We start from the raw sequence: 21,139 nt of genomic DNA on the forward strand, positions 1-21,139 counted from the left end.
TGCTGTCTAATCAACCCAATTTGGCCAAATCCTGCATTTTTAATAAATAGACTTAAATCTAACCCATATGAAATAAATCGAATGGTTAGAGATGACAAATCTTTCTATGGGTTACTCTCAGCTGCCTTAATCAGTGTTTTCTAAATTTTCTCAGTTTCTGACTCCCCTTTGAACTACCAGATTATGCCTGTTGAGGGATTGAGTCTCCTTCTTTCCAGTTGGTTATAATTATACCATGCTTTCTTTACAAGAATATATAATTCTGAATTCACTATCAGTAGAATATATGTGTGTTGTTTTTCCAATAGTCATTAGACTCTTGCCCAGTGCCCTAGGACAAAATTGTGCCCTCTGAAATGGCTCCATGAGGTGAGAGCTAGTCTGCAGCCATTGAACTGGCCATTGAGAGTCTCAAGCCATTGACATCTTCATTAGTGGCCCACCCCCACCCCTTGTGGTGGGAGAAGGTCTTCTCTTTTCCTGCACCCAAATGTGTCCCAATTTTTGAAATGGTTAGCAGTTCAACAAAACACCAAGTTTGCTGTGAGAGCTGTTCAGGCCTTTATTCTGTCCTCAGCCTTTGTATTCTTAGTCTGAGAATGCTTCACCATCCCCTTTTAGCTGAGAGCGCAGTGGCTAGGTGCATGGGGACAAGCCTCCTGGCAGCTCCTGGGCCTTACAGGAATGACTGACCACCCAGATTGTATAATTTGTCCAAGAACGTGTCTATTAATATGAGCTGTCAGCTAAGAAGACTGTTTCCTTGGTCTTGAGTGATTTTTATTCATTCTTTACTGATTGAAAGCCAATCTATAATTCAAGTCATGCTACCTCCTTATTGTCCTAGTCACAATTAATTGTTTTCCTCCTGGGTTCCCATAGCTTAAACGTCTTTTGTGATATCTGACCAGCATGATGTACTACTCTTCTCTCTGTCACCATCAGGCAGGAATCATTTTCATTGATTTTTGTATATCCTGCCCTCAGTTCTATCGCCAGGCACAGCTCCAAGCACAAAGTAGAGGGTTAACAAATGCTGAATTGAATTCAATTAATTGAAGACAGGAATGTTCGCTGACACCGTATTAATATGTCTAATATTATCCTGCCTCCCTGGGGAATCTTAACTTCAGAGATAGGTTGCCAAGTATAATCAGAATTGCCTGGAGAGTTTTTTTCAGACTACCCAGGCTGATAGTATGGATTGTTTTGCTACTCAGGACACTAGGAAATCAACCCTGCTCAGTCCTCATCAATCCTCTCATCTTGGTTCACAACCTTCAAAGACAACTCTTTTAAGAGATATCATTTGGAACCTCCTATTGACTCCTATTCATTTTAATGAAATCTAAGAGATGTTTTCATCACGTTTGAAGTTTAATTGATCGCTTGAGCGTAATGGAAATACTTAGATTATCTTAAATGTAACATTTAAACAAAACTGTTTACAAGTGATCTAGTAAAAACCAACTTCTTAAATGGGCTTTTTTCAAAATTACCTAAACAAGTCATTGCAGGTGGGCCAATTTTCCCTCTTTGCTTGTCACTTTAGAAGCTCATTTGGACCTGTTGTGTCCCTGAACTAGTTCTCTCACCCCACTGGCTACAGAGTAGTGCATTTTTGTTTCAAAGGGTCAAAGCATTCACATTCTGACATTCAAAATATGCGCTTGGGTTTTTTTTTTTTTTTTTTTCCTAGAGTCAAAACCCCTGAAGTATAAATCCTTTTTAAATGAAGAAAGCAGTGCCAAAAGGAATGAAACATTTTTGGTCCCTCTCCAAAACAGAGAGATAGCACTGAAACAGGAAGTGAATGATTTAAATATCCACTCGGCATCTTGGCAACATATTTATATTTAAGGGACTTAAGGTTAAAAGGTTTTAGTCTGGCCTGGGAACGCTCTATCTTCCCCTAGGGTTTGGAGCTTTGGGGAAAACTTTTAAGCACTTATCAAATATTTGCAATTAGCCATTTTTTTGAAGCCAAATTGTTACTGGGAATGTCATAGGACAATGTTCTTGGTATGCAGCATGCCACCATTACTCTCCTGCTTCTTATGATTATCTCTTTAGCAATCTAGCTTGGTATGGTGGAAAGTTGCCTTATTTTCTATAAAGAAAGAAGAAAGACGAAGTTCCCCATTCTTCTAACTACCTCTTTCAAAGCTAGAACTATACAGAATGACCGCAAAAAAGGGGAATTCAAAATTGGGATTCAATTGATTGTGTATCCCACACTTGTCTCTAAACAGCATTTCTTTTTTTTCTTTCTTCCTTTCTTCTCTTCCATTTCTCTTTTTCTTTCTCCTTCTCCCTTTTGTTTCATTCTTTAGGTAGTGCCTCATAGGCCATGTGTTGAACTTTGGATTTTACTCTGTATAAATCAGGAGGCAGTTGGAAAGTTGGGATCGAAAGAGTGGTATTAAAAAAAAAAAAAAAGAAAGAATGGTATGAGTTGAATCCCTATGTTGTATACTTGAAACTGATATAACATTGTGTGTCAACTATACTTCAGTTTATTTTTTTTTAAGTGTACAAACTGATTTAGAGTTTACATCTTGCTATGATGTTGAGAACAGAATGGCAGGGCAAGACAGAGGCGCTGTGTGGAAGCTGATATAACTTGTTTTTTTTAAAAAAATATTTTTTTAAAGATTTTATTTATTTATTCATGAGAGACAGAGAGAGAGAGAGAGAGAGCGTGGAACAGACAAAAAGCAGTGGGAGAAGCAGCCTCCATGCAGGGATCCTGATTTGGGACTCAATCCCCGGTCTCCAGGATCACACCCTGGGCTGAAGGCGGCGCTAAACTGCTGAGCCACCTGGGCTACCCTATAACTTGTAAGATAATGTTGGCTTGAACTAGGGTGTCAGTGATGGAGACAGTGAAAAGCAAGCAAATTTTAGATATGTATTTTGAATGTAGGGCATCAGGATTTGTTAATGAATTGGAGAGGTAAAGAGAAAGAAGCCTCTGGAGAACCTATAAGTTTTTAGGAATTTTGTGAGCCAGTTGTTAAATATAAGCTGTACTAGAAATTATATCTATAATTATATAAACTTCTAGTTAAATGAGTTATATTAAAACAAGGGCAAAAATACTAAAACTTAGAAGACATACAGATGGCCAGCAGACACATGAGAAGATGGTCATCACCACTAATCATCATGGAAATGCAAATCAAAACCACAATGAGATATCGCTTCACAGAATGGAAGTCAGAGTGGCTAATATCAAGAAGACAGAAATAACAAGTGTTGGTGAGGATGTGGAGAAAAGGAAACTCTTGTGCACTGTTGGTGGGACTGTAAATTGATGCAATCAGTGAGGAAAAACAGTATAGAGTTTTTAGAGTTTCCTCTAAAAATTGGAACTAGACACACTGTATGATCCAGTAATTCCACCACTGGATATCTATCCAAAGAAAATGAAAACACTAATTCAAAAAGATACATGCAAAATAAAAAGATACATACATCTTATGTTTATTGCAGCATTATTTACTATTGTAAGATATGAAAGCAACCCAATCATCCATCAACAGATTTTCTTGGTATAGAAATATGTATATCACATATTTATATATATTTCTATATTCTTATACATATAATATATGATATATACTATATTTTGTATATACATACACGCATACACACACACATATATACACATATAAAATGGAATAACACTCAGCCATAAAAAAGAATGAGATCTTGCCATTTGCAACAACAGCATGGATAAACCTAAAGGGTATTACTACGTGAAATAAGTCAGACAGAGAAAGACAAATACTACATGATTTCACTTATGTGTGGAATCTTAAAAACAAACCAATGATCGAACAAAAATAAATAAATAGAAACTAAAAATTCATTACTTCTTAATTATTTTACTACATTTTTTACAATTACCCATTCTCTTGAAGTTACATCCTTTGTATCGGTGTGGTGAAAATACTACATAATGGTGCACTACTACTATGCATCTCTTCCCAACTCCATGTCCAATGATGTGATATTTATAGGTACAAATGGTTAATGGTGGTAGCATTTACACAGAGACGTTGGGCCTTCCGCTACTGCTCACTCTTCAGAACTGAGAATCTGTTACACATTTATTAGCATACCACTAGAAAAAGGCATAAAAAATGAGCTCAAAGTTTTTGGTCTAGAAACTGGAAGAATGTAGTTTCCATTACCAAGAAAAACATAGAAAGAGGAATTGTGGGGTGGAACTCAGTAGTTTGCTTTTAAACATTTTAAATTTGACATGAAAATTATGCATATGATTGGAATTGCTAAATGAGTAGTTGATACAAGTCTGGGATTGAGGGAAGAGTTTGTAGGTGAAGATAAATATTTAAGAGTCATCGGTATTTGCATGATAGTAAGTGCCAAGAGGCAAGATGAGATCCACACAGTGAGTTAGATGGAGGAACACAATCCCAGGACAATATCTGGGATCCCCCCAGTGTTTAAAGATCAGAGTGAACACCAACAACCAGCAGGGGAGGCCAAGAAGAATGGTCAATGGGAGCAGGAAAAGAACCAGGAGGGTGTGATGTGCTAAAAGCCAAGCAAAGAAAGGAATTCTAAAAAGAGGGACCGTGATCAACGTGTCAAATGCTAATAGGTTAAATAAGACAATGACTGACAATTGGCTATTGGATTTGACAATGGTGAACTATTGATGATCTTGAAAAGAGTCAAAGGGGTGGTGGAGAAAAAGTCTGATTGGCTTGGGTTCAGGAGAGGATGGGAGGAAAAAAGGTAGGAATAGTAAGGAGAGATAATTCTTTCCAGAATGTTTGTTGAAAGAGAAGCTGAGGATTGGAATAGTTGCTGGAGAAGCATGTGGGGGCATATAAGTGAAGATTCCCTTTTCCTAATTTAAGATGTTATATTTAGGCACACTGGTAAAATGATGAATAATCCAAAGCAGAGAGATAAATTGATGGTGCAGAAGAGGAGTGACAATTGCTAGAATAATGCCCCTGGGTAGTTAGTTGAAAGAGGATGGTACCAGGGCATAAGTGGAAGCATTGACTTTAGGTAGGATAATGGACAAATAAGGCATCATTGCAAGAAGAAAGGCTATCTGGAGTCAGCTATAGGTAGATTGAAAAATATGGTGATGGGAATCTGTGAAATTTTCATCTAATTGCCTTCATTTTCTCAGTGAAATAGAAAGCAAGTTTATCAGCTAAGCCTAGGAGGGAAAGAGGAGGATCGGGAGGTTTTAAGAGACGATGTTTGGACTTGGAAAAGATAGAATTGCCAGGTAGCACCAAGGACTCACTTGACGTTAGTGATAATGAATTTTAAGTAAAACCAGTCAGTTTAGCTGTGAGTTTCCTCCAGCTGGGTTCAGCTGCCTGCTTGCTATGTGGAAAGTAGTGTTTAGAATGATGAATCATGGGATGTCATCTGGGGAAGGAGGTGGGTGGCTGAAGTATGTCAAATGACAAGATCAGGAGAGGAGTGCAAGGAGCTAAGAGGCCAGGATATTAGAAGGATCCCATACATGAATATTTGAAATCACTGAGAATTCAGGCAGAAATTGTACTGAAAAGAGTTACAACCAGGAGCTAAAATCTTCTAGAAATGAAGAGGAGTGATGCAGGGATCAGTAAATGACTGCAATAAGGAAGGGTAGTGGGTGATATTTTTAGAGAGAAAATGAAGGATGAAAAATGGTAAAGAGGAGCAAGAAGGACACCTCCTCCACCTCCACAAAGAGAGCTCTTTGTCCAGGATTAGCTGTTAGTTGAAGTTTAATATTCTGGCCTTAGACTGAATACATGACAGTCAATTATCAGCCATCCTGAGATGGCTACATCCTGATCTGGTTCATGGCCCAGATCCCTCAGCAAGAGGCACTAAGCAGTTGGGCTATAGCGCATGCCAAAAGTCAGACAGGCAAGAGGTTAAACATCATAAGAGTCCGTGCAAGCCAAATACTTAATCTCTCATTGCCTGATTCCTCCTAGCCTCTGAGCAAGGAGTGGATCACACAATCTCAATCCTTCGGTCAAGTTAATGGAACTGTGGGTGGATGCTTAGCCCAAAGTTGACCAACTCATTCGACGGACCAGGGGCTTGAGACATGGCATATGTAAAGAACTCTCTGCCCAAACATGGAAAAGTTGAGCCTAGCAGATTCTGTGTCTTGAGAATTTGAACTAAGAGCAGGAGTTGGTAGGCACTCGTGGGTGCTGAAGCTGAGAGTTCGTGAAATGGAGTTGAGATGAACAACTGTACAGGGACATTTGTGAGATGCGTAAGTCAAAACTTGATCACAAGAAAAGAAAGAAAGACTCTCAGATGATAGCAACGTGTGGCCCAGGAAGAAAGAATAGCTGCAGTTCCTGATTTTCTCATTTCCTGTCCCTGCACTCGGTGAAATCTTGGTATCTTATAAAAACCACCACTGTCTTTTTACATTGTACCTTAAATCAAAAGACCCTTGAATTGAAGGCCAGGAGAGTCGAACAGAATGTCTTATCCAGATATTCATACAAGTGGATGAGAGAGTGTTACTAGTCCATAAATGTTTGCTGTACTCAGAAGAAGGTCAGAGAACAAGGGAAAAACATACCCCTTTAGATAAGGCAGCAGTTCTGTGATCTTGGAATTTCTTTTTTTTTACAGTCTCTCTGTGACTTTTGTTCTTCTTTTGTCTAGTGCTTCTAGACAAAGAATAAAAAATCCTGAGTACTGGTCTTTCCTGCACTGCTACCACATATCCTTGGATAACTGCCTTGCCCAATTTCTTTTTTAAGACTTTATTTTTAAGCAATCTCTATACCCAATGTGGGGCTCAAACTCATGGCCTTGAGATTAAGGGTCCTGTGTCTTCCAACTGAGCCAGGCAGGTGCACTGCCTTATCCAATTTGAATTTGGATTTCTTTATCTATAAAATAGGGAGTTGATCATATGACATCTAGGTTCCTTTTAAGCCTTGAATTCATGAATCTATAACTGTGTGTGCTCATTTTCTGGATTTTGACCCACTAGGTGCATGGACCCTGGCTTTCATTCTCATCTTCACTTGGTCTAGCTTTTCATTTCTTCTCCCACTGCTAGGAATGGGTCAAGACAAGTGTCAGGAGCATGGACCATCTGCAGTACTTTTGCTGCCCAGTAGGTGACTGCATCGACATCATGTCCAAATAAGTGATACCATGAATTCCTCATCCTCTTGGTTTCAACTCTTGCTGACCTCTATGTATTAAGTGGGATACACACAGACACAGTTGAATTTCGACTGTACATGTTGTTTGAGAACTATCAGTTTTCTTCCATGTGTGATGAGAAAGAACAAGGAGTGAGAAAGCAATGTATAACACTATATGTTATCTCTATGGCTGGTCAGCCTCACCATGCAGAACTACTGCCTCTTTGCTCCCAGTACCAGTGGGGCCTCCCAGAGGAGCTCCCCATCATTGATTCTAGGTAAGGAAAGCTCTGTTTCAGATTTTGGTACACATCACTCTTGCTTTGTGAATATTTACTAATCATGGTTTTAGGGAGATAGATCTAATGCAACATAATATTATTCACCTACCTGAAGTCTCTCTTTTGGGCATTTGACATTATCTTAGGTTCATGATCACCATCAGTGTTCCTTGAATAAGCTACTCTATTTCACTGGCTCCTGCTGAATCATCAACGTTATATTCTAACTGTTTTAGAGGGGTGCCCCATCCCATTTCTTATGGTTTATAAGACTGAGGAAATGGTTAGGTCTGTGTAACCCCATCCAGAGCTATATTTTAGCTTCTAGAAGCTAGGAGGGTCTAGGGTTTTGACTAAATTATGTAAATCTGGTGAGCTAGTTGAACTGAAAAAATCTGGTGTTTGAACAAAATGTATAGAAAGAATGAAAGTAGAGACAGAGTACTTCCCACAATTTATAAACATATAATATTCTCAAAAGTACTTGTTATCAAATAAAACATTTAAAAAATCTATCCCCCCAAAAAACAAAGTCTATTAATTTTTTTAAAGTCTGTCCTCTATTTGGCATATATTCCTTTTGTGAAATATCAATTTCTTAAGAATCTTCCTTTTAATGGGCAGTCATGTCAACCAGGGTCATTTAGTTGTGGATTCATCTATTTTCCTCTTGACTAGATAAAGAGGATTAGTTTTTTCAGTGCTGTTGTTTCCTCTTAGCCTAGCTAAAAGGTTTGCTAATTTATTTCAATCAGATAATTTCTTTCCAGCGGCAGTCATCCTTCAGCCCTAATATTAGATTTTTCTGGAAAAGTGCAAGAATTTTTATTGTATTTTATTTAAAAGAGCACAGTGGGGTGGAGCAGAAGGAGAGGGAGAAGCAGGCTCCCTGCTCAGCAGGGAGCCCGATGCAGGGCTTAATTCCAAGACCCAAGGTCATTACCTGAGCCAAAGACAGACACTTAACCCACTGAGCCACCCAGGCACCCCTAGACTATATTAAATTGGAGTTTGTCTCTGTCTGGCTATATGTGTGATATTTCAAATCAACAGATGTATTCTTAGCACTTACTAAATAAGGTTGAAGAATGCAGGGACCTGCCACGACCTTCAGCCTAAGAGTCTTAGAGTTTATCAATTAACAACCATTTATAGAAGAAAATTACTGCAATTTCTGCATTTTCCCTTATTAACCTCCACATGGTGGACAAAGTGGGAATTTAACTATATTTTAGTTTGCAATTTAAAAGCTACTCCAGAATATTTAAAAGAGCTTATGATGTCATTCTTAGATCACGTGTATATTCTCTGTAACAAAACCATTCCTGAATAGCCTCTTTCTGTTCAGCCAATTTAAGTTAGCACTTGGCTGTTTTGTATAATTTCAGTTAGTTTGGAAGATTTGTGTTCATGTTTCTGCTTTGATTGAACTGGCCAGAGGATTTTTGGAATCTCTAAGTGAATGGGTAAAATTTAGAAAGTAAGGGCACTTTGAAGTGAACTATACAGCCAAATGATCAATGCCTTCAGCCAAGTACTGGAGAAGACCACTCCAGTGGTATTGATGCTAGTTACATTTCAATGACAGTCCCAGGGCTTCAGTAGGTGAGGTTCTATTGAGTCAGAAGGTAGAACAATGAACTTAACTTTCCTTGAATATCTTTGATGGTTTCTGTTTTCTTCCTCACTTTATAGTCATTTACCTTTTGTTTTGTAGGAGTATGTTAGATAGATAAGGACAGGAGTCACTGAATTGGATTATTTGTTGTAGAGAATGTTAGTGTTATAACCAAAGCAATAAAGTGCCGTTTACATTTGCTAAAAATTATGATTGCTGAAGTTTTATTTTTATTTTTGTCTGTAGTCTTCTTACGTAAAGTTAAAATTGTTAAGAGTGTGCCTCTGGAGAAGTACAAGGTAGACAAGCTTGTTGGTGGGCTTTTATATGTCAAAGAAGACTGTCAAAAAAGGTTCTGTTTAACAAATAGTTACAGTCTTTACAGATAGATATGTACCTTCTTGTAATGGTTAGAAAGGACTTTTTTCTTTATTTGCGCTTTTTGACCACTGCCGTTTCTTTCATTTTTAAAAAATTTTTTAACTTTCTATTTTTAAATAATTATAGATTAGCAGGAAGTTGTAAAAATAGTACAGAGAGGTCCAAGAACCCTTCACCCAGTTTTCCTCATGATAACATCTTACATAACTGTAATATAGTAGCAAAACCCAGGAAATTGAGATTGGCACAATCCACAGAATTTACTCAGGTAGAAAGGACTTTTTAAGACAAAAAGTAATTTAGAACAACCAGAGCCTTCCTCTAGCACTTGTCCCTTTTACAGAAAAGTACCTCACTCTTATTTACTGGGCATGGCACTTTGCAGAGGCAAACTCACTTAAATTCACTTAAACTTATAGAAGCAAACTCCCTTAAAAAAGAGCTGACCTCTTTTCTAAAATTACGTTTCTTCTAAAAGATTATCTTCATAAAGCTCTACCTGTTAAGGACAGAACAAAGTTATTGTTCCATTTTGTGAGGTATACAAAAGCTGAATGGTAGATCTCTATGGGAAGGCAGAAATCATTTGGCACAAAGTAGTTAGAAAGCTAAGTGAAACAGGAATTCTCTTACTCATTCCATTATTTAAGGGGCCTTTCAAGATAGAAGACATTGTTTTTTATTTCCCCATATAGGAGTTGCCTGAGAAGTCACAGGTATGTAGCAGCAAGATTGAAATTTTCAAACAATAGTTTTCCTCCCTGTAAACTTCAATCCATTTAGCTATAACCTCAGCTGCAATGAAGACACAGGTGTTTACTCTTGTTTCTTGGTTAACTATTTTTGAGTCGTATACACATAGATCACATTCCCTATAGAGGAGGCAACAAACACATGTGGAGCTGACTTATTTTGTTTTGCTCTTACAGTATACTTAACACTGTTCTGAGAACAAAGACCAAAATATTCTGAGAAGAACACATTATTTTATTTCTCAAGATTTGTATTATATTTGAAATGAATTTAGTGAGGGATAAGGATGAAATACCATAAATGTGGAAATACTCTCCTAAGGTCAGTAGTAAAAGTGATACTGTCTAGAACAGATTGAAGACTGATTTGAAGTTTCACTAGAATTTCATTCAGTGTACTTTTTGCTTTTTGGATTTAATGCTGGTTGAAAAATGGAAAAGTAAACTGCTTTCTGATAACTATTGCAGAAGCCTTCTATTTAAAACATAGATGCATTTTATTCATATGCTTCTCTGGTTTTGAAGGGTTTAGTGTTTATTTGAGGGATGCTTATGTCAATTATCTAATCAGAAGCAGACCCCAGACACTGCCAGAGATATTTTGGAATGTATGGTCTACTTCAAAGGAAGATTCCATGTCTCCTTGCCCACACGAACCCAATTTTTCATAGTGAGAAGAGCAAGGTAATTAGATTTTCTTTTTTCAGAGCAAAAATTATTTTTATATAATTTAATGGGTCATATTTCTCTTCTCAGTAAATATGAACAATTATCACTCTACTCTAGAAAATGTAACTCAATGACCCATCACTGTGCCAAAGCTTCTGTGAGGCACCACAAAAACAGGTCAGATGGTAGCCATGCTCCAAGAGGCAACTGGACACAATGTGAAGTTGGTATCTATGACACACTCCAAGATTGAAACCAAGCAGTCAACTGGTGGCAGAAGTCCATATGCCTACATTTTTGGTTTTTTGTAATGGAGAGCTTTAGGAGGAAAAAACAGGAGATTGGGTACCAGTGTTACGTGGTAGAGATTTTAGTCACTGAGGAAAAATCCAAACTGGCTGGGTCTTTCTTTAAAAGGAAAGACAGTAAGTCCAGATCCAAAATCCCAAACCAATTTCTTCTCCTCTCTTCTGTGAGCTCTTCTGATTTTGCACAAAGCAAGAGGGACTGAGAACAAGGAATCTGACCAGATGGAGAAGTAACCCCAGGTGAGGCCCAAGAGAAAGAACCAAAGGCCTAGTGTGGAGAACACACTTGAATGACACTCTCTGGGAAATTTAGAAGGACTCTGCACCCATTCTACCCCTTCCCACTCAGTTACCTTAAGTCTCAGTGTAGATACCATCCTCAGGAAAGCTGAGCAGACCCAAGTTTGGCTAATTGCCTTTCTCTCTCTGTTCTGACAATGCCCAATACTTTCTCTAGAGCAAAACTATCACTCTGCATCGGGCTATTTAATTTTTATATTCCCAGCAGACTGCAAACTTAATAGGACTAGAACAATGTCTCTCATGTTTATAATTTTACCCTCTTTGCATAGCACTGTGTTGAGCACATAGTAAATATTTTCATAAATGTGTTGTGTTGATGTTATGAGGCGAAAATGATTATCCATACCCTTAATGTTTGGGATACTTCAGATTGCTTCATAAAAGCATTTAAATACCTTCATAGCCTTAACCAGGTCCAGTAGTGTTCAAATAATCTCCACCAAATTTTGGAAAATTCAATCATTAACTCAAAACCATTGTAAAAATCATGGTAGTACCCTATGATGACTATGCCTAAACCAACATGGTTTTAAAGAAGAGATTCAGAAAGCCATGAAAATACACACTGGCCTAAAAACTCACACCCTAAAAGAGAACAGAAACTGAAATAATGGATCTAATGAAAATCAGACATGGTTTTGAAATTTTGTTAATGTGCTTTCTCTCAACCCCCACCCCTACTTCTACTTGCTTCTGTTTGATATACACGAGAATTTAGATCTAAGAGGGAATTTCTAGTTCATGTATATGCATATGGCAATCAGGGACTTCTAAGATATATTCTAAAGGTCATTTCAGTCCATATTGCTGAGGGTGGTCTGTCCACTGTAATGAGATAAACTGATTCATCTGATGGCCTTGATGCTGTGTAGATAGACAACGATCTGAAGGTGATGAATACAACTGCCCTTTGGGCCATATTACTCCCAAGTCTGTTGTTTCTATGGGAAAATATTAGGTTCTATCTTGTTGAGAATGGGAGCAGTGAAATCTAGGAGAAATCTGGCACAGGTAAAAATGGGTAGAGCACATTTGATTTTCCAGATGAAATGCTTCTGGGCCTAAAGACTGCTGAAAGATATTTGAAAATATAAATGCTGGTCTTATCCAGATACCATTATGGAATATAAAAACATTAGAAGAAAGATTATAGTACGGTGAGAAAAAATGTTGCTACTGGAAGAAGCTGTTTGAACACATTATCCTCTAGAAAGGTTAAGATGATTTGCAGGTCTACTGTGCACCCTTAGTAATTAGTATAATTTATTTTATTTTTTTATTTTTATTTTTTATTTTATTATTTATTTATTTATAGATTTTATTTATTTATTTGAGAGAGAGCTCAAAAGCAGAGGAAAGGGCAGAGGGGGAGGGAGAAGCAGACTTCCTGCTGAACAGGGAGCCTGATGCAGGGCTGGATCCCAGGAACCTGGGATCATGACCTGAGCCAAAGGCAGATGCTTAACTGACTGAGCCATCGAGGCATCCCAGTAATTACTATATTTAAAATGAGATTCTCTGTAGACACTAGATGCCCTAGTTGCCCAATTAAAAAAAATCCATGTGTAATTCTGCAATATTGCTAAATATTTTTTTCCTGGGAGATAGGGTAGGAGGAAGCAAGTAAGAGCTTTGACTTTAAAGTATATATTAGCATTTCGTTATTTTAAAAGATCTATTTAAAAAAAAGATGAATAATGGGATATATTCCTTAGAAAATTTTAAATGGTACCATGAAACCACAGTGACCAGATGATATAGATCATCTAAGATTAATCAATTTAAATATAAAACTAAGGCTAAGCAACTGTTAGCATTATGATTACAAAATATAAATATTATATACTTCAATAATATAAAAAGATAGTAATATTTTAAAATAGGGAAGGGAAGAACTGTAGGAAAAAAATGTAAGTGTACAGATTTCCCTCTGTTTTATGGTAGAGAGTTGGATGATTTCTAATGATGACATCTGTAGTTCAAACAACAAAAATTACAACCCCTGTCTGTCTTTCTGTCCACCCATTCACCTATCATTTCCTTGTTTCCTTCAAAGATTTAGCAATTAATTCTTATAAAAACAAGTAGATGGAGGCACACTGAGCTCTCCTGTTGGCCAGACACATATTATAGGGAAAGTTCTAGGCCATTAATAAAACTGTTGAGACTAAAATCACAAAACAACTGATAGTTTTGTGACTTTTCACCAAATTCTTACTCAAGATGGTGCCAATTCTTGGGCAATTCTGTTATTTTGACCACAGTATTGCTTGTTGAAGTTATATACTGAATAGAAATTAGAAATGTTCACTTCTAGAATTTTCTGTTTGGTGAGGTGCCAATTGCTATCTTTTACTATGTCAATGTCTGGGCCCAAGATGAGGTTTGCCAGAGATGTGGGAATATGTCATATCTCCTAGCTTTGTACTGACAATTAATTATTTGCTGAGTGGTAACAAGTAAATAAGATGAAGGGAGACTCTCTAGATTTTCTAGAATCTAGAATGCCTGAACAAAACATAAATTTGATCAGTTTGCTTGTCAAACTTACTGTCCAGCATGATATTAGCAAGACATTTAATTGACTGAGGTTTTATTTTTCAGTTGAATGTCATAATATAGTGATTTTCATAAGAAATTTGACAAAATTTAACATTACAAAATTTTTAAGGGAAGATACTAACTTGCCTAACATACTCCTGGAATGCTGTAGGTGTTCCATAATTGTTATATGAATGAATGCTAACACCCAATATTTTATGACACTGATACCTCCTTATGTAGAAGTATTTCAAATTTCTAAAACATCTCCTCTTACTGTCTTCTTTGCAAAATTTCTCTCCAAATCCTAAAACAAATTGTTCTACTTCATTTGAAGAGAATTAGGTATGTTCTTATTGCATTATTCATACTCAACTTGCTATTTTGTGATGTAGTGTAGTTTGCAGTTGTGTCTGTCTCCCTGATTACATTGTATGTTCTTTTGAAAGCAAAGATTATGCCTTAATTTACCTCCCTGTCTAGTAGACTAACTTAATACAGGAGTTTACATATGGTAGCTCTGTACCTAAGTCAGTAATTGTTGAGTTGCCTTGAGATGAAATTAGTGGGTAGGTCTATAAAAAACTTTATCTATGTAATGGGTGTTTAGTAAAGTTCAAAAGTGATCATGAAGGTGAAAGAAATTTTGACACTGTGAAGTTCTAACCCCATGTTAGTGGTTATTATCACAACCATGCATAGGTTGGAAAACTACCAGCGTTGGAGCCCATAAGCAAAAATTCTAGAAAGTCTCCATTCATCCCATTTATTCATTATCATTCATGAAATAAATTGATTTCCCCTGGAGTAATCCCTCCTCTGGGGGCATCCTGTCCGCCCACCTGTTCTCTCATTGACCTTCCTTAAAATGCTAGAGTTGCTAAAAGCTTGGGGAATATTTATTTTTCATATTCTCTTCCTATATGTACATAGACACCATCTCAAAAGTAAAATTTGTATAATTGTTATTGAAAAGTTGTTTATGAGAACAAAATCAAACAAGTAGCTGAGGCCTTAACCCCTCAGTAGAGTGAATACAATGTTTAAATATTTGCATGTTTCACTGATTTTTTTTGACTATAATAATCACAGGGCAGCAAACTTCTGCATGAAAAGCAAAGAACTCAGCCCCTTAGATGACTGATTCCAAATAGTCAAACACTGAGTATAATGTCATTCACATCTGGTTGATAGGATGTGAATTCACCCTTTTTTATCCAGATGGCTTCAGCCATATAGATAAAGCATGGAGGCTTTCCCACATTTTACATGGTACTTGGTGTTATAGAATTCAGCTTTTGTGCTGTTCTTTTCCTCTCTTCTTGCTATTTGCCTGGATCTCATTAGAAACCATTAGTGATGTAATACTAAACCTATGGAATCTTAAACATGCTTTTAAAATCCTGTGGAATAAAAAAAAAATTAAAAAAAAAATCCTGTGGAATAAAGATGTCTCCTACCAAACCAAAAATGCAGTGGGAATAGACAAAGTTACATTTCTTTAAGAAAAAAATGACTCATTTCATAGTTTCCCAACTGTTTCGACTGAAGCTTCTCAAAATAAACTTTCTGCAATATGCAGCTTTGATGTCTGACTTTGAAAAAAAATCATTTCTCAAAGATACAATCCAATCCTTTTTGGGTGTTCATGTATTTTTGCAGATTAACCTACTTTTATTTCAACCAATGAATGACACAATATTAAATAGCCATCAGACTAAGAAAGAAAAGTATGTTTGAAGTGGTCTTAACTCCTACATAAACCAAATATAAAGAACATGCTGTATGATTTTTTTAAATTACCACAAAAATAGAATTTCCAGAACATTAACAGAAGGGGGATTTGGTCCATTAAGAATAACAAAACAGTTTAGATGTCATGAAAGTGGAAGATTAGGAGTGCAGTTAAGCTTAGTAATGATATTTTTGATTCATACGCTATTTCCTAGGCTAGGCAACATTTTTAATTTTTCACAGTCTTGAACCTTAATCCTTGAAGGATAATTCAAGTTTTAGAGCTTACATACTGCAATTTGTTTGGAGTGGCAATTTGCCATTGACTTGCCTCGGGGTTCTTTTGTACTCTTCCAGCTGGGGAACTTAAAGGTGATCATTTATTAACTCCAGGTCTACATATGGCCACTGAAACAACTGGTTTTCAATCAAATCTTTTAAAAATCCAAACAACCAGTTTTTGAGCTGTTGGTCAGACTGATTTAAGGCATCAGTTGCTTCTGTTCAAACAACAGTGAATGAAATAACTGGGTAACTGACAATCTTTTCTTTCTTTCTCTTTCTCCTCTCTCTCTAGCTCTCGGTGATTTTCCCTTTGGAGCAGCAGAAAGAACATAGAGTAAGATCTGCATTCTAGTACCAACTCTTCCCCCTTTATCTAATGCTTGACAAGTTTCTTAACCTCTCAGGCCTCCATGTTCTCATCTGTAAATGGAGAAAAAAAATGCTCACCTCATGGATTTGTTTGGGACAGTAAATAAGAATTGTGTGGCGCTTGACTGCATTTGGAATACAATGAATGTAACTATATTCCCTTTTCCTCTTCAGTTGCACACATGGAGCCTTCTGCCTTTTCCATTTTCCTTGTGATAGTAATTTCTCTACAAAAAGAAGAGAAATTTGTGGCACCCAGTTGGTTCAGTCAATGGAACATGTGACTCTTGATCTCGGGGTAGTTCAAGCACCACATTGGGTGTAGAGATTACCTAAAGATAAATCTTTAAAAAAAGAGAAGAGGGGCACCTGAGTAGCTTAGTCTGGTAAGCATCTGCCTTGGGATCAGGTCATGATCCCAGAGTCCTGGGATAGAGCTCTGCATCAGGCTCCCTCTGCCTGTTGCTCCCCCTACTTGTGCTCTTTCTCTGTCAAATAAATAAATAAAATCCTTTAAAAAGAGAGAGAGAAAGAGAATATTTGACACCAAATCCATTAGATTACTATAAATATTAGAATCTAAGATATATCTCAATTGGTCAAATCCGAGTTCTAGAACCTAATGTTTCTGATGATGGCAAGAAGCGACCATTGTTGGAATTTGTGTTATTCCCTGTGATTTTTAAAACCTCCACAACTGGGGTGCCTGGGTGGCTCAGTTGGCCAAGTGTCTCCCTTTGGCTTAGGTCATAATCTTGGTGTCCTGAGATCAAGCCGCACATTGGGCTCCCTGCTCAGGGAGCTTCTCCCTCTCCTTCTGCTCCTCCCCACTGTACTCTTGCTCTCTCTCTCTCTTTCTTTTTCAAATAAATTAAATAAAATCTTAAAAAAAACCCAAAAACCTCCAGAATTCAATGTTATCTTACAACCTTTCTTTCCTTTAGAGGCCTTATTATTTTTTACATATTTTTTTCCTTTTTTCAAGTTTTAATTTAAATGTGTTAGTTAACATACAGTGTAATATTAGTTTCAAGTATAGAATTTAGTGCTCATCACAGGTGTACTCCTTAATCCTTACTGCCCATTTAATTCATCCCCCTCCGCCCCCCCACCTCCCTCCAGTAACCCTTCAGAGGCCCTTTTAAATCTATTAACCAATAATGTCTCTAAACTCCTCTTGATCTAGTATGCATTTTTAGTACCAGCACTTAAAGTAATGCATTCTGAGTGTTTACTGTCTGAGTAATGCATTCAGCCACAATGTGAAGAGATTGTATTATGTGGCCTGAAACTATCACTTAAACACATTAAGATAGAAATATAGTGGGGAATAAGGGATGGGAAAGGCTCAAGGCAACTAACTTTTTGTTGTTGTTGTTCTTTTCTTTAAGATTTATTTATTTATTTTAGAGCATGTGCAGGGTGGGGGTGAAGAGGGAGAGTAAGAAAGAGAATCTCAAGCAAACTCCTTGCTAAGAGCAGAACCGAACATGGGGCTCAATCCCAGGACCCAAAGATCATGACCTGAGCCTAAATTAAAGCTAGATGCTTAACCAACTGAGCCACCCAGGTGCCCCAAGGTAACTAACAGTTGTAAGATGATAGCAAAGCTCAGTAGGAAAGGAATGGACTCTTAGAGTCAGGTAGACTTAAACCCTGACTCCAGCTCGGTCTTATTTTAATGCCTAAAGTTGTTGAGAGGGGGACAGCCCGGGTGGCTCAGCAGTTTAGTGTCGCCTTCAGCCCAGGGCGTGATCCTGGAGACCCAGGACTGAATCCCATGTTGGTCTCCCTGCATGGAGCCTGCTTCTCCCTCCTCCGTGTCTCTGCCTATCTCTCTCTCTCTCTCTCTCTGCTTCTCATGAATAAATAAATAAAACCCTAAAAAAAAAAAGTTGTTGAGAGGGCATTATATACCTAATCAAAGCAAATTTGCTTTGACAAATAACTTTGTTAACACTATTAACTGTTAGTGTTTGATTTGTAACATCATACAAAGTTGATGATTTGTAGAAGCCATATGTATATTCTTTCAGGGTAATGTGGAGATTTCTGCTTTATTGAAGTCATTTATAGTTGATTATTGATTTGTACAACTTATAAAATTATATTTAGCTATGCAGTTAATATAAAGGCCTCTAATCACGAAATAACTCAAAGTCATTTTATGATTACAATAAAAAATGATCTTGGTCTTTCCTGTAGATCGATCTCCCAAATGATTTACTAGTTATCGACAGCACAATTCTTTGACCTGGGGGTCAGAGTTCAGTATTGCATCTGGGCAGGGACTCCTCTCTACAGACTAAACCAGAATACACTGGAATGTGTTTAGGAGAAATAAATGCACATTTCTAGATTCTTCACTGACTTTATTTTCCTTCACAGTTTCATTGTAACCATGAGTCAGGTTTCAGGAATCCCCAAACTTATTTCCATTAACTCTTCTTTTGTTCAGCCTCCGTGGCCTATCCCAATCTATATTTTGAATCTTCCCCAACTACCATTTATATCAAAAGTCCTAGCTCCTGCTGTCCACTCCAGAGAAGAAAGCTCAAAATTGACTACAGATATGATCAATACAACTCACTTCCTCACTCCCCTCTCAGCTAGGCTTAAAAAAAATACATTTTATTTAAATTCAATTTGCTGGGCAGCCCGTGGCCCAGCGGTTTAGCGCCACCTTCAGCCCAGGGCGTGATCCTGGAGACCCAAGATGGAGTCCCACGCCAGGCTCCCTGCATGGAGCCTGCTTCTCCCTCTGCCTGCATGGAGCCTGCTTCTCCCTCTGCCTCTCTCATGAATAAATAAATAAAATCTTAAAAAAAATAAAATAAATTCAATTTGCCAACATATAGTATAACACCCAGTACTCATCACATCACATGCCCTCCTTAGTACCTGTTACCGGGTTACGGCATCCTCCACCCCCCTCCCTTTCTGCAACCCTTTGTTTGTTTCTCAGAGTTAGGAGTCTCTTATGGTTTGTCTTCCTCTCAAATTTTTCCCCACTTAGTTTCTCTCCTTTCGCTTATAGTCCCTTTCACTGTTTCTTATAATCCACATATGAGTGAAGCCATGTGATGATTGTCTTTCTCCAATTGACTTATTTCACTCAGCATAACACCCTCCAGTTCCATCCACATTGAAACAAATGATAGGTATTCATCCTTTCTGATGGCTGAATAATATTCCATTGGATACATAGACCACATCTTCTTTATCCCTTCATCTGTCAAAAGACATTGTGGCTCCTTCCGCAGTTTGGCTATTGTGGACACTGCTGCTATAAACCTCGGGGTGCAGCTGTCCCGGCGTTTCTCTGCATCTGTATCTTTGGGGTAAATCCCCAGCAGTGCAATTGCTGGGTCGTAGGGTAGCTCTAATTTTAACTTCTTGAGGAACTCCATACTGTTTTCCAGAATGCCAGCCAGGCTTTTGAACATGATCACCTATGAATACAACTTGTGTGTTTCTGCCCAAGTGACTTTTGTCCTTCCTGAGCACTAGTGAAATATCCTCACTCTTCCTTTCTACTTACCTGAATCTTAACTGTTAAGAGCCAGTCTTTTTTTCAAAACTCTTCCTGAGTACTGCAGCCCATTTAATCAACAGACAGCAGAGCTTTTCCAGTCCATTCCTCATCCTTTTATAGAGACTGAGGCCTGTAGAGTTTGTGACTTGCCCAAGGTCACGTGGTTGGCTAGGAGTTTTAGCAGAACTAAAAATCAAGGTCTTTTAACACCTTGCCAGGACTTTTCACCACACAGCAACTGTTGTATGAGTTACTTAAACTGATCATGATGGCAGACATTTTACTTATGACATTGTTTTTGTATTATTGGTTAATTGCTCTTAAGTGTGTAACCCTGAGTAACCAAGTCCTTCCTGGGCTGCTCCTTGCTATCATAACTGAATAAAATTATTGGGGCCTCCATCTCAGTATTTCTGGGAATCCCCAATAAAGAGACAAAGCGGTGGGAATGGCCTTGTTTTTCTGTCAACTCCTGCTCCAAATCCTTTCGTCTCTCTCATTTTCATCCTGAACATGGAAAAACTCTCCCCTTGCCACATTCCCACAAAGTCACTATGTTTAACGGACTTTGATGAATGATTTGAGGTGATAGACGGTACAATGCAGCTGAGACTAGATCACAGTTTAAAATTAATATTCGACATGGTGTTCAGTGAGGCTTACAGAGGAAGAGGCTTAGTAAGTTACCTGAGACTGGTATGGCTGAAGAGAAAGTCAGCTTTTTAACTCTTCGCCTTAATGCTCCCCCAAGTGATTGCTGGGGGTGGGGGTATTCACCTTTTACAACCACAAAGGAAGTCAGGATGTTTACATACAAAGCCATCATCCATCCTGGGCTTATGACCTTATTAACTCTAGGAAACAACAAAAGTTTTGATGTTAGTTTTTCTTTAACTTGGGTCAGGTTGAATATTTAAGCAGTGCTCCCTTTCTCACTGACAGGGAGGGCACATTCTAGGGGTCAATGGGTACATGTTTCCCTTTCAATTTCTACATACATAGTTGGGGAAAAGAATCCAGCAGTATTGTGCAGGATGTATGGGGATTACAAAGAGGACAGAAGCAGAACAGAGGAAGGAGCTTCCTAACCTTTACTGAGCACTTTCTTCATGTCTGGTACCATATTACTTACTGCATGGCCCCTTATTTAATTGTCACATCAGTGCAAGGTAGATATTTCCCATT

The 21,139-nt window shown here is 37.8% G+C and overlaps 1 protein-coding gene across 11 annotated transcripts in view; it reads left to right on the forward strand.

Annotated features, from left to right (window-relative positions):
* Positions 1–21,139, forward strand: part of CALD1 (caldesmon 1) — a 188,414-nt gene that overhangs the window by 24,710 nt on the left and 142,565 nt on the right. For 4 of the 11 annotated variants that reach the window (XM_049094656.1, XM_049094652.1, XM_049094651.1 and 1 more), the window contains one exon: positions 16,343–16,384. The exons of the other annotated variants lie outside the window; for them this stretch is intronic. The gene's annotated coding sequence lies outside the window, so the exon portion shown is untranslated. The remainder of the gene's footprint in view (positions 1–16,342; positions 16,385–21,139) is intronic. 11 annotated transcript variants of the gene reach the window in all.

This window comes from Canis lupus, chromosome 16, assembly GCF_003254725.2.
Source record: "Canis lupus dingo isolate Sandy chromosome 16, ASM325472v2, whole genome shotgun sequence".
Lineage (NCBI taxonomy): Eukaryota > Metazoa > Chordata > Mammalia > Carnivora > Canidae > Canis > Canis lupus.